General features: G+C 39.2%; 1 protein-coding gene across 2 annotated transcripts in view; it reads right to left on the bottom strand.

Moving 5' to 3' along the window:
• LOC139131209 (gamma-aminobutyric acid type B receptor subunit 2-like) overlaps positions 1-14,458 on the bottom strand; it is a 257,786-nt gene that overhangs the window by 136,671 nt on the left and 106,657 nt on the right. The window lies entirely within an intron of this gene.

Here is a 14,458-nt window from a genome sequence, read left to right as displayed (position 1 = left end):
GCACTGCATGGAAGACAGAAACGAACGAGCGGCTTTGCTTTTTTGTTTTTGTTGAAAATAGCAAGTTATGGCGACGTTCCAGAACAATATTTGAATTAAACGTATTCTCACTAGTCTTGTGTGGCGCATGTACAACGTGAATATAAACACCTGTATGCTCGGACTCAAAAGTGCCTTCCCGTGTCTTGTTTGACAGGTGTGTTATATATAAAAAGGGTTAGGGGTCACATAGGTCAAGCTGGGTTAAAAACCCTCGTCTTTTTAGTGAGTTTGTCGCGATTAGAAATGACGCTATCGAAAATCAAACAGATAGCCTACGAGCGTTGTGCAGCGTGCTTGAGGTTGCGGTCTCTGATAGCGTTATTTGATATCTGATGAACATCTTGCAGATAAGCCTTGGAAAGTGGCAGCCCTATGTACGTCGACGTCTCCCTTGCTATATCCGCGAAGCTTTATGTACCGACAGCCTAGCAGAAAATGATTTTTTGTCATACGATTACTCGCACTCTTACCATGCCTCGATCCAATATACAGCATTGTTCCATGTTTTCTTTAAGATTATTTATTCCTCTGTGCAAAGGCTAATGTTTAGAATTCAATTCTATGCATTTTACAAGATTTTGCATTTTTTGCTCTTTGAATAACTCGTACGTGTATGTTCAGATACCTTCTCACTGTGTTTAAAAAGGTAACTCATATTTAACGTAGCCTAAATTTCATTTCTTCTTTAAGTACGTTGATGATGATGATGATGATGATGATGATGATGATGATGATGATGATGATGATGATGATGATGATGATGATTATGGTGATGATGATGATGACGATTGCGATGTTGACGGTAGTGTGGGTGGTGGTGGAGCTGGTGGTGGTGTGACTACGCTGACGGAGGAAATTATTGCGACTTTATGGCGAAAAAAGCATATAATATCTAGTTTGTTTTTTTCGTTCGTGCACATATGAATAGGGTTTACATGGGAGAATGGAGTTAAGCGCACTTTCGAGTAAACCTTTGACCCCTGTGTTCATTAAACTGGCTTTCACTATGTCATCGCCCCCTGGGCATTCCTCTGTAAAGAGGATGAAAAATGCAAACTCTCATCAGAAACACGTACCGCCCCATCCATTCGTTCAATTTTAACCATACTGAAACATAGATGAACCTGATAAATAGCAGAACGTGATCACTAAATTGAAAATTAAACTCGGGTATTCGTGATAATTCTCCAGCACTGAAGGTCAATAAAAACAAATTTGTTCCGATTACAATAGCAATTTCTTAGTTCCAAATATTCAAAAAGATCGCCTTTATGCGATTAAAATAATGAATTGACCTTGCGCACTATTTCTCGATTAATTGACGATAAGCTACTTTAATTATTTATTCCTTTTTCTGTATTCTTTAATCTCTATCTTGAAGTGGTCATGTGGCATGAATAAACTTAATATGCCCATTTGGATGTCACTAATTACCCGACTGAATAAAAAAACGTATCGGCATGTCTTGTCATCATCGGGGACGAATTGCAATTCGGGGACGTAAGATATCTCATATCAAGAGGGGATAATACGATAAACCCAAGATAAGTGGTTGCGAAGTGGAAAGTCAACCACAAAGGGGAAATATGGGAAGAAGGTTTACTTGACAGAACAAATTTGATCTCGTTTCTAATCTGTATGTATACAGATCCATACGAACAACTATTATGAATATGTGTGAGTTAAATCTCTAAATGATATCAAAAGATTTAAAAAATGCGTTTTCAGTTTCCAACGGGCCAAGTAACGTTGATTTCTATAAGTCACCAACACAAGGAATCACATCTGTCAGACAGTTTTTTGTGGTTTCAACCCATCACTGAAGTGTGAAATACCCATCTACTGGGCGCCCATGGGCCTATACCGCCCCCCCCTCCCGCGCATGCTCCTACACCCTGATCGACTGCGAGTAGTACAGACTTGTGTGCATACAATACTTCGCATGGAGTCCATGAATTTGAACGTGCATACGGAGGATAGACGGTCGCCATAATACGCGTACCATTGTAAATTGAATCTATTGTTACCTTGAATGGAGGGCAGTATGCCACATAAAATAATATATCTCAATGAGCAAACATAAATTTATCATTTTTCAATAGACACCATTAAAAAATTGAGGCCCGGTCTTTCCATGTAACTATGAACTCACTGTTACATTAAATTAAATTTCCGAAATATTCTCATGTAAGTCCCGTGATTTTCCATATTTTTTTCCCTGTATTTATTTTCTGTAATTCTTTTATCACAATATAAGGCCGGTCTGACTTTGCTGGGCTGAACGAATTACAACGAGATGAACAGAAGAGAAATACCGAAAGTTTTAAACACTCAGAAGCGGCACGTTCGGGAAGGGGTCTAATTGGTCACGTTCGCCTTCGATAAGACACGGACGTAGCTGGTACATGGACACTAAAAATTGATTTCAATTGATTGTTTTGTCACTTTTCAATAGCGATTATTTTGAGTTGATCACGTGTTTAGTTGAAGAAGTATGGCTCTGAATCCTAAGAATGTGATTGTCGAAGGGGAGTCTCTTCAGCATTCAGATCGACCATTGGTGTCTTGAAGGCATTCGACAATGCAGCATCTAACGTGTTCAAAAGAGTTTTAATACGTCGACATGATTTCCCGCTCTCTGGCCTTTTCTACCGAAAAGCCCGAAGCTGCAAATTTACTCCAATGGTGAACAGATCTGATTAAGTCCATGTAATTATCTTGTTTGTTGATCGACCGAACAGATAAGCTGTCTTTTGTAATTACGTTGAGAGTATACCATATGAACACGACCGCAATGGGCATAGCGGGAGCAATTTCCTCCATATGTCTGTAAAGCTCTTCGGGGATGTTGGCGATTGCCGGTAGCTCCACGGGGATTCGCTCCTTGTATCAGTCGCTGGTAAATTAGGCGTATTTTTGGTTTTTTGTTTCCTTTTTTATTTTGTTTTGTTTTGTTTTGTTTTGTTTTCTTTGATAATGTCAGAAATTTCAAGTCACCAACAGTGTACTGTTGGTATCGATGTAAGGTAAGGTGGCGGCTTCTATGTATTGGCGTGATCCAGTGTCTGGAAGGGAATCCGAATTGAAGGTTTGGCCAGATGGTTTAAGAGCGACTGCTCTAACCGGTGGTACTGGTTGCTTAACTCATTTGTCCACGTTTTTTTGACTTAGGATTCGCCCATCAGTTACGTCCAATCGTAAGTTTTAACTTCAGCCTGAACAGTTACGATATTTGTAGGGGTTAACCGGTAGATCCTATATATGTGGACAGGTCATGCATGGGGTGCGGTCACGAATAATTTTAAATCAGTGAAAAAATCTTAACATTATTTATCTATTATTTCCGATTGCCTGCGTTTGTGAAAATGTTGCCCTCCCCTGCCAAGAGTCTGAAACATCATCCCTTGCTGCAGGGGAAAATATAGTTTAGCAACTCTTGCTTTTGAGTGCAAACGCGGTCTCGCTCAAATTTCCTGCTTGATTAATCACATGAAGATGTCCTTTTTTGCCAGAGTGAAACAGTCCATTGGATCCCAAGAAAGGTGCTTAAAGATGGCTACAGAAAATATCATTATCCTATGAATGTTTGAGGCGGGGAAAATGTCTTTTTCATCCTCCATGCACACTTGATTAAGTTGAGCACGCTGCTCATTGATAGGTCACGACGCGACGAGACCCTCAATAATGGAATATTCTTTTGCTCGTTTAATATCTCTCCATTGACAAAACACAGAAAGTAGTTCTACCAACTTGAAAGGGTCACATCATCGCAGAAGTGCACGACCACGTTCAGTCCTTCAATAATTGCGAAGATTGCTCCCACAGACCAATGCGTGTGTGCGTGTGTGCAGATGCTGAGAGGCAGTCGCCCATACCTGTGCCATAATTGCCAAATCAGTGACACCCAAATAAAGCTAATTTCCGCCACGGCGGATCTGCCCGAGGCTGCCATCATATCTCACGTCATTTGGATTGCATCCACACTGTATTTTTGTGTCCCTTGGACAATCAGAGAATTGCAGTCGTTAACTCCAATTTCATTTGTAGACCATCAAACTATTTTGAGAGCAGTTGGAGTTTAATCTACGCAAGGTCTCAAGATGATAAGCTGGTTGATCACCCCTTAACTGAACGCATATATATATATATATATATATATATATATATATATATATATATATATATATATATATATATATAATATATATATATATATATATATATATATTATATATACTATATTAGCATAAATAATCATATATACTTATATTATATATACTTCAGTCTCATGCTTCCGTAATTTATATATAATCACGGGTTTTTTTTTCTAAAAGAAGCAATAACAGACTTATTGACTAGTGAGATGTTCTGTATTGGGCCTAGCGTTCGAATTGAAATCAAATTGCCTGGTACATATACGATAACGCGCCAAAAGTGAAAGTCGGAAACTGTCGTTCGCTCTCCAGCCTCAGTGTTCAAATCCTGAAGTTTCGACCAGTATTCCATTACATGTTCTCTCATAGACTTCATCGGGCAGAATGCGTGTTCGACGTAAAAATCAAAGATATAGTGTCGGGTATATACTTGTTTTTATTGGCCTTAGAACAATATTATCAGACCAGCATTAGTAATTTGTTATTCATTTATAATTGCCGTTGGCAAGCAATGGCAGACTGTCCACTGTACACTATATATTGCCTGACTCTTTCTGTTATCGCTGTGTCCCTAAATTTCCTGGCTAGGCGTTGATGGGAATGTTCAAAAAAACATCGGCCTCACACTGAACAGTGTCAAAAACAAAAATACAAGAATTCTTTTCCCTCAAAGAGCCATAGGATAGCCCCCTCTGCCGTGAAATAAGGAAATTTTAGCGAGGTGTTCTTCCAGGGCGTCGATTAACATAATTTAGCTTGTTAATAGTAAACGTCAAAAAGACTTTCAAAGAGTTCTTTTGACATTTTGTGCGTTCACTGTTATGCCCGTCTTTTCTCGTTTTCAGCTTCGCGTGTATCATCATATCGTGGCGCTGTTGCAATATGATTTCTGGCTTTCATAATTCATACCTTGCGGACAGATAGGAAACGACCTCTGTCAAAAACTGGATCGTGATCATAATAACCATATTCATGACGTGTGAAGGCCATTGCGGAGAGAAAACATGGGGTTTTTTTTATAAACTTCAATGGCTTTTTTTATTGTTGTTGCAAAATATGACAGACGTGGTGTTCAGTGTCGTCGTTTCACAGATCAATCACCACCCATGTTATACAATAGTTGCGATGCACAGATATCATCAGAAAACACTTATTATTTGACTATCGAGTAGGGAAACGGCAATTCTTTTGAGTTTAATATAATGATTGAAATTGTGCTTTCCATCGAGAACTGATGAAACACAAAATTATCGCGTGTCAAGTCGTTGAAAGTGACGAGGAGACTGTAATCTGTCATCCCTGAGGAGAAATCTTTGAAATTGCTCCCATCAAAGCAGGCGTTGCTGTCAATCATTCAACGCTTGGCAACGCAGCCTGCGTATGGTTAACTTACAGAATGTCGCCTAATTCACTGGGCTTGTACATTCAACTTCTTCCGCTGCGAGAAAAAAAGTTTGGATCATTCAAGCGTGTTCGCGGCATTATGCTGTATGAATAAATCATCCAGCGCAGTGAAACGGGGAGCACAACTCCCCAGCGCTGTTGTCGTCTGCGTTTATCGCTACCATTGTGAGTTTGTCCGGAGAATTTCTTTCTCGATAGGAGTTCTCAGATAGCGTTCTGTCTTTTGTTAGCTTTCTCATGCAATTTTTAAAAGCCAGACTTTAACAATTTCCAGACAGAACAATAAATCAAAAAGCATAAATTCATCTTCGGTAAATTAAAGACGTTTAAAATTTGAAAACATGTCATTTAAGTCCACTGATTTTAATATTTTATGTAGTTTCGTCTCCACAATTTTAAACTAAACGGAATCGTTATGTTTTTTATGCTTGCAGTATATACTGTCTAGGCGCTTGTGAGTTCTAAAATTTTGATTTGTCAGCCTGTGAAGTGTGGTGCGCATGCGTGCCAAAAATTACAGTCTGGAAGGTTAATGACCGGGGCACTTTTCGTCTGCCAAGTTGCATGACGCCTACTTGACTGTTATTCGACGAATAAGCGATGTCTTGCTCTTACCTTGTTTTCTTGGAAACCATCCGATGAGAATAAAGATAAAAGCGTAAACTTAACTTTAAAAATAAGTAAACTTTGAATTTTGTTATTTTTTTCAGCGCTAAAAGGTGAATTTCCCATTCAACCGACACACGCATTTGGCCACGAATAAAATAATAGGTTTGTAAACTGATCAGCGTCTGTTAAAACATGTGCGTTCGCCAACTTTTATGACAGCCAATCATTGATTTTCACTGATTTTCACTCAAAAACGTGCGCCGCCAAACTCCGTACCGCCGAGAGCTTTTCTTGCCTGAACTGTGTCTCTAACTATGGCAGACACATGAAAATTTGCTGTGAAATATCAAATTTGATCTGTAGATTACGCCCTTTTTGTACCTGTATTTTTTTTACAAGAGCCAGATGAATGACCACGCACTTGCTGTTTGCTGCTTGAAAAGAAACCAATTTAACAACGAAGGACGGATAGTTGCTAGCCATACAACTGAAATGATGGGGCATGAATCGATGATACAGTATCGCCAATAGACCGAGCAAACACTTGAAGGTCAAGTAGACTCGAGGAGTTTCTACGCAGACTGAAGCCGACATGTTTTCTTGTTCACATTATCCCTATTACGTCAGACTTTAAGAAAATCAAAAGATTTCCCGACATCCATTGCGATTGTCTCTTGCCACCGGAGTTACCGCCTTATAAAAATCATAGAGTCGCACAAGGCACGTTCTTTTAAGTCAGATCTACACCGATAGATTGAACGTGTGAAAGTTGAACCTTGTAAATGCCAAGGGTTGCCCCCGCCCCTCCCCTTTCGGGTAATAAAACGTCACATGTCTGTGATACGAGCCTTATTGATAGAAAGCTCACTGATGACGCCATTATCGTGTTTCAGGCCTGCTCAGTTGAAGTGACGACTTGAGCATTGGTGTTCAAGAGACCCAATAGCTAATACGAACGAGATACACTCTGTATGCGTTACATGATTAAACAGTTGTTGCGGGTATTTTTTATGAAAAAATGTTATCTCAGTATTGCGACAGTACCTCGTTCTCATAAATTGCTTGTCGAAGGAATAATATTCCCAATTAATTAATTATTTTCATTTCCCAATTGCATTTTTCCCATCACTTCTTCAACTGTTGCCAGTCCACTTAGTCATCTGGTTAGTTTCCATAATCATAATTTGGAAAGTCAATACAGCATCCGTGCAAGGGGTTACCCTCTCCTCATCGGCTGCAGTAATTATAACGTGTAATCAGATACTTACGCGTTTGAGGTTAACGTGAAAGAAGTATCGATACCGGAGAATATACATATATAGGAATAAGGGTTCGACACAGAAACTGACACAGAGAGAGACAGTCGTTCGAACCCTTCCAGGGACGGCAAATTTATAAAGGCGCGCGTTTGGCGTCAGCGTTTATTTAGCAAGTAGAACTCGCAGGGCCAGGTTATTTATTATCTGGAGATTTTTATCAAACTTCTGGTTTACTTCAGTGAGAGTGAGAATATGGTTAACAAAGTACGGTATATATTGCGACGAACAGTTATCAGATGAAAGCTTGTTTTTTAAAAAAACCTTTTTTTTTTTTTCAAAACGTTGTTACTAATCAGGCGTCTGAAACGAATACAAACAGGTCTATTTTATTAGAGTTAGCCAGTGGGCGTTTCATGGGCCTTTCCAATCCCTGGGATTGTAACTGTCCGCCTGAAGTTGGAAACGCCACCTTGCGCCTAACTGAGCAAAACTGAATAGTCATCAAGTCGCCGGCGGGGGTCGACGTTTCGCGAAGAAGCGTATTACACTCAACGGTATTCTAAAGACATCGCTGCTTGTGCGGATTTTTTCCCTCTTGTCAAAATACTATAAGCACGGGTATCGAATCTACGCGACTACGACTGGATTTCAACTTTGCAATACGCACCTGGGCGATGACGTCAGTGGTGACGCTAAAGACGACTAATCTTTAATACGATACTGATCAAACTTGCAATGATTATGAAAGTTGTGGTTTTATCGAATGTCTGCTTCAAATTGTTGTAGAAATCTGTTTTCCTAACACGCACGTTTTCTCTTATGAGCAACCGTTATTATTATGACACTGATAAGACCAGTGACCGCATGCAGTAAACTGATGAAGTGCGACAATGTCGCAATAAAAAACTTTTTAAGGAAGCATGTGCCTCGAGGGTGAAAGACTTAAACTTTTGCTCAAACTTTCCGTAAGGAATCTTTCAAGCCTTCACTTTCAAAATCAAGAATAAAAATCGGGGGTCACGGTGCAAATTTGGTACTAGAGGCACCAATTAACCAATATTACGATATTTAAAATTCAAAATGGCCGCCATCCCTGTGTTAACTCTATGGAGGAAAATTAAAATTTTCGATTTTCGAAAAACTAAGACGATGGAAATTTTTCTTACACCAAAAGTTTTAAAATGAGCCCCAATAAGTGGTAGATCAGAAAAGAACCGTAACAGTTTGAGAGTCCGAATATCTGTTCCCGAGGCACGTTCTACCTTAAGTTCATTATTCATGTTCAAGTATTCTCCCGCTAAAACTTTCTTACATGCTATCCTTCCAGATTATCTAACTTATTACTAAAGTAAGAAATAATACTACCAGTCCGTTTGAAAGATATAAATGTGGAACAAATCTGTCTGGCTTTCAGGCGCCAAGATGTCTCCTTGTGTAATAGCCAGACAAGATGTGTCTTTTCTTTGAAATTGGTGATATTAAATAAATAGATTCGATGTGACATAGGAATCATTGCAGTGACTCGTAATATCTTCAATCTGCCGTGATACACAATGCAGTTATAAAATTTCACAGCGGAACACAAAGGCTAGGCCCGTTTACATGTCCTGAATGTATGCAGACACACATCTTGAATCGCTGCCAATTTCCACAGGAATGCCGAATTACTGACACCGATACCTTTGATTGACTTCATTTCGAGGACAATATGAATGGGGTTGTTTTTCACGTTTAACTATAAACGGGAAAACATTTAAAGACGGCTCTTTTTTAATCAAAGAATTCAGACAGAGCCAACAAACTATAACGCGATGAAAACAGGAAATATTCTCGATCGTGTGAATAGTGCCTTATGTTACCAATTTCTAAAGAACGCCTAATCATAATACTGGTTATAACTACTTCAAGGAAGTGACTGCATTATTGCTCCCGAGAGGCGGTGAGCTATCTGAAAAACACGCGACAAGTGCTTTTGTAAAATATATAAATCGTCAGTTGTTCATATTCTCTAGGGAGAACAAGACACGGCAGTGGAAGGCCGAATAAAAGTTGGTGACAACATTTATGCTATAATGCACTGCGTACAGTCGATCGTCTTGCAGCTTCCTACATTGCCATCTTATCAAATACGATATGCGTTAACATTCTTATGATGCTAATATGCTGATTCTACGTCTTAGTTTTTGTACTACATTTAGTGTGAAACTGCAAACTTTTCATATATTAATATAACACATCAGGAAGATTGCGGGTCGTCCTAATACTATCAATACGCTTGTGGCAGACGACAGCCTCGTAGGAATTTCGCGCGGAAAGTCACAACGCAACTTTCTCAGTCACGGGGTCGAATTTTGAGTGGCCAGGCTCTCGACCAGCTTCTCCACCCCTTTTGAATGGATACTAAATTTTGGAAGTGTATCTCCCTGCGGAGAAAAGCGAACGAAATACCCCTCTCGACGTGTAAAGCAACAGAGACCGAGCAGACGCCAAACAATGGCGATACAGGAACGCGTCGTTCTCTCTACCACTTCTTCAAAAACCAATAGTCGATAATTTTCAGCCAAATACTTTTGTCGGTGTCAGTTTATTGGAAAGACGTCAGTCTTACAGCCTGCCATACGTCAACCTAGGCTCTCGAAATAAATCTCCGGGCCAACATGAAAATGAGTAATGTAAACCGATAGCTCTTATGCCCTGCAAATGGAAAACCAATCCTTTGATTATTACAGAAGTAGGAAGGCAGCAATTTACTCTAACTTTTTTGATTAATTATGTAATTACACACCCATTTGCGTTCCTCATATATCATAGTTACTCTGCTTAGATCTCAAATGATAGTCACAGACCTGGACGAATAACCGGAACTAGGCCACACGGGGCCTATCAAACATGTATTGCTTTACAGTTTATATTATACATAGGCCATGGTATCTCCTTATCTAAGATTTAAGTTTGTCTTGATGATGGATACACCTGTGGCGTTTTGAGGACCGGACATTACAATTATCGAACATAGATCATTTTACACATGGCACTCTTCTCCTAGTAAAAATGGAGATATTTATCATAGACAGTAGCGGGATTTTACAGAAAACACACATGAACTGTGATGAACAAGAGGTTTTTATTCATTTTTTTCAGATGTTTTTATTTCGTTTTCTCCTGCACCTCCATTCAGTTACATGTTTCATTGATTAGTCGTCAGTCTCGCACACAACTGAAATAGTTTGAAATTTATTGTTAGATCTATCTTAGTCAATAAGTCGATAGTAAATCAGTTTGATCACGGTCACTCCACAAAATTGGAGTGGTAGTTTGTTAACTTAGTTAGTAAGTATGTCAGTTAGATAGCTGTGCAAGGGTCAAGGTCAGCGACCTTGCTGTCTAACCTTCCAGTGCAGTCATTCTAATCATCACGGCCATAATATTTTGCAACATTATCTAAGACATCATTCAGACATCATTACTGTGTTCTCTGGACCTACACAAAGAGAGCCGTCGCTATTAACACAATGAATGCATTCAAAAGCCTGGGTGGAAGAACCACACCCAATATTACAAAGTACGGTACAGTATATTCTGTTTACTGTCGTTGTAGCGTAATATATCTTTTTTCTACGGTCTATGGTCGTGCTTTTGTACTCTCGTTTATCACGCGGATTAAATGGTGAAGGCACGAGCGTAATGGAGCCATCTTTAAAGGGACGGGTTATTTATAGCGGCTTTATCTACAAGTAAATTGACCAACTTCATAAGAATGTCAATGGAAAACAAAGGACTGACACCATGCGATTCGAGAACAAGGGATTGGGGACTGCCCCTTTAACTTTTCCACGTTTGCTAGGCATTAGGTCAATGGTGCCCATGAATGTGTCGAATATCGACTTGTGGGCATATCATTCCACACATAAATCAAAACGTATCTCGCAATATTTTAAATTTGGTTACACGGACAACTCTTATCAGTACTGAAGAATTATCTATCTCCGGCAATATCATCCGAACACTTCGTTACTGATGCATTTACAGAACGTTGACTATATTTTGTGTGTAAAGTAGCTTTGAAGACCATGGCACTGTTATAAAGCTGCATAAGTTGAATATTGTAATACATCCGTCATTGATGAGAGAGAGAGAGAGAGAGAGAGAGAGAGAGAGAGAGAGAGAGAGAGAGAGAGAGAGAGAGAGAGAGAGAGAGAGAGAGAGAGGAGAGAGAGAGAGAGAGAGAGAGAGAGAGAGGACAGACAGACAAACAGACAGACAGAGGGGAGTGAGAGAGAAAGAGACAATTCACAGTAGTCAGGCAAGACCGATCTCACAAACCTTAGATGTGTCTTTTGTTCGTTTGTCGGCAATCCCTTCCTTCCTTATTAGGAAATCAAAATCATGATCGATAATTTAAGAACAAATATGTCACTGTCAGAGCGCCCTCCTACATGGACATTCCAATAACTTTCAGTCTCAAGTTCGAATAAACTTTGCTCAAATAAGCAATTTTCACAACGAGGTGTGATATTTTGTCAGTACATGGCTGTTTACACCACGCTTGTAACACGCCGTATAGGTCAGGAGAAGGAACACTCGAACTTCCAGTCTTCCAAGTTTTAAAGGTTAAGATGAAACGCATCGATGGCACCATCCATCCGCAAGATGGTACAGCGTTTGAAATGACATGGTCGAATGCAGTTAGAGCGGCCATATATTAAACAAGCACGCCTCATCAAAGTGTGTTGAAATTACGGATACTGTGTATTTGTCGAAATGATTCCTAATTTATTGTCGATGCAAAGTATAATATCTTGACATTCGTCTCCATAATGTAATCCGATATTAACTTTTTTATTCTGCGTCATATCGTGTACATAATAGACTATTTGAAAGAGTAATGGAATTACAAGAACATATACACACAATTATGTAAATTAGCCCATTGCACACGACCCTGGCCGTTACCCTGACTCATGCGCACACATACACGAAACAGCTTATCCCACAGAGCCCTCTGTGTTCACAACATATAGTCAAATAGTAAATGGATGTCAGCATAGGTTGATTAAAAGGCAGGGCAAATGAGAAATTAGTACTCAACGAGTGTTCTTCACGTCTTCGGCACCTTTTTAGTTCGAGTAGAGGTTAAGTAAAGAAACGCTTGTCCCCTTCGTGTAATTACTAAGCAAAACTACTCGATGCATGAGGTTTGAGTGGCGGGCTACATCTAAGTCAAACCTTCATTCTAATTATATCTAAGCTGATTAGATATATATAACACGAGCTACGTCACAAACGGTTACTGTTTAGCAATAGTCCGCTTGGTCATTCTTTCGTACAGCGCTAGGGTAGGAACCATTAATTATGCAAATTACACCTATAAGTGAGCGAGTTCGGCTTCGGGCCAATACAAAACCAAATTGTAGAATCTTTTCACACCCTTTTTTTCACATAGTTTTGAAGCAAATTTAAAGAAGAAAATGAGTCCAGAGTTTTCGAGCATACCGGTTACATCTTACGGAAGTTTCACTAACACGTCTACGTAATAACGCCCTTTTAATCCCGCCTTTTAATCCCGTATACTTTTATGTGCCATCGCTCATCGGTTGATGTCGGTTAACCTCATATAAGGGCCAACCGATTAGCGAAACTCCATTATACTAACTCCTCAGAATGAGAAGGGATGTATCGAGTTTCCATTGCAGCTTCATCCTCGCCATCGGTCATGCATTGAATATGCTAATTATTACAACTGATTATGCAACGTCCTCGTATGCAAAATACCGTGTATATATATATATATATATATATATATATATATATATATATATATATATATATATATATATATGTGTGTGTGTGTGTGTGTATATATATAACCAAATGTATCGAGCAAAGCTTTCATATATTCAATTCTGAAATATTTATATTACATACATCTGTGACATCAAGAATGAACAGTGTAAACACCATGTTTTGAAAATGTACTCCCACGGAAGGACAAAAACGATATGTCATAATGTGGAGAACACTTTCGTAATGTTGTCCTTGGTCACCTGGACACGGCACTAGCTTATGATTGACTATCAAGTTATGTAAACAGCCAGCACTTTAATAATTGATCTTGTATCAAGAAACTTTTCCTAAGACGATGCTAAATATTACAAGTAGAAGTCCAGGAAGTGAACAAATCTCAAGCAAATAAATAATGTACGCATATTAGATGGTTTATGGTTTTCTGACTCTAGTCAGCCCATGCTTCAGCGTTAGGTTCAATTGGAAAACTGCGCTTGCCCAGTTAGGGTATCCATCATGCCACGGTAAGAGAGATTCATGACCCCCGTTAATAAGAGTATTTCATGTTGGTGTCTCTCGTGGGATCTGTCAGGCTTGACAGATGTTATTTTTCAAATCATACACGGTACAAATTGTCGCGTAGTGGCAAATCATATGTAACACCCACTTTTCTTGCAATCTTTTTAATTCCGACCCCCTCCCAACCACCTAAAGAAATCATGTCGCAGCCTTTTATAACGTAGAGTGTATCTGCAGAATATGGCCTTAATTTTATCGTTAGAGTATAAATTTAGCGACTCCTATCTCACAGTATCTTACATTGCAAAAGCTTAGTGTATAGTATCTCAAAGACAACTAAGTCGTTGTCTGGGAAACATAGAATGGATAGTTTTGCTAGGTTTAGAGATATAAATACGAAAATAGGGCAATTGTGCCATATTGACGCTGATTTTTGCTACATCCAAAATCTATACCTTCAGTTTTACAAGCGTTACCACTTTAATTACTGTATTATGCAAATAAGTTTTACTGGGCTAAAAGGGTTATAAAAACATGTTTTTTCTGAACAAATAACTGGCATCATGGCTTCCCGTTTACGTATGGCCTGGCGTAGGAGTGATACATCGCATATGTTTAAATTACTCTACGTTATGTCACGATGGGCCAAAGTACAGCGAATGAATGTAATTCCGAAAGAGTACTAAA

The sequence above is a fragment of the Ptychodera flava genome, chromosome 4, assembly GCF_041260155.1.
Source record: "Ptychodera flava strain L36383 chromosome 4, AS_Pfla_20210202, whole genome shotgun sequence".
In the NCBI taxonomy this organism is placed as follows: domain Eukaryota; kingdom Metazoa; phylum Hemichordata; class Enteropneusta; family Ptychoderidae; genus Ptychodera; species Ptychodera flava.
The sequence above is the reverse complement of the archived record's forward strand: the minus strand, read 5'-3'. Positions and strand labels throughout refer to the sequence as shown.